Below are 959 nucleotides of genomic sequence, written 5' to 3' on the forward strand. Positions count from 1 at the left end.
AGTAGATAGGAACTCATAAAATAATGACTCTTAAAAATTCTTCATAGTAATTACCAAATCTCACAAAGATGTTCCACAACTTATGTTGTGATTGCATTTTGATAAATTCATTGTAAATTTAAAATATCTTAAGTCAGAAATGCATTGAATACACTTAAACTGCCAAGCATTATTCTTTAGGCTAGCCTACCTTAAACATGACCTAGACATTTATCGTACCCTACTGCTAGGCAAAATCATCTAACATAAAGCATATTTTACAATAAAATGTTGAATATATCATGTAATATTTTAAGTACTGTACTGGAAGTGCAAAATATTTTGGTAGTATGGGTACTCAGAGTATGGTTTCTAGTGAATGTGATAATTTTGACACCATCATACAGTTGAATAATCAGTAAGTTGAATCACTGTAAGTCAACCTTACTCTGACCAATATGACATTTGAAAGGTAGAATTTATGTTTCTTGTATTTTTCAGTACATGAGTAGTGCCTGGCACCCATTAAATTCTCAGCAAATATTTGTAGGACAAATAATTAAATAATGAATTGGGCTGTCTGGTGACAAAGAGAAGCTGTTGTAAGCCAGTAATTGAATAATCATTGGCTTTCATTGAAGAAATCACTCCATGATTACCTACAGAAATGACCTCTACTCCAACATTTGTCACTGAATGAGAAACAAAATAAATATATGAGACATGATGCTTATTTTAAGCAAAGTTTGCTTCTTCTTGGAGCAAGAGAGTCTAGTCTAACACTTGCTATAAGATTAGTAAAAGAGAGGTTATGTCTTCAGAACCAAAGAACAAACCTAAATAGACTCCCATTTTCAGAAGTCTGAACTACTACAGCCTATGCAAAAATACATTGCTATGGTAATTATTTTAAATGATGGGTCTAAAATGTTTTTCAAAGTAGATAATTTGTGTTATTTCACTCATTTATTTTTTGGCAG

Source organism: Otolemur garnettii, unplaced genomic scaffold (assembly GCF_000181295.1).
Source record: "Otolemur garnettii isolate 467f Iridium unplaced genomic scaffold, OtoGar3 scaffold00137, whole genome shotgun sequence".
NCBI classification, from domain to species: domain Eukaryota; kingdom Metazoa; phylum Chordata; class Mammalia; order Primates; family Galagidae; genus Otolemur; species Otolemur garnettii.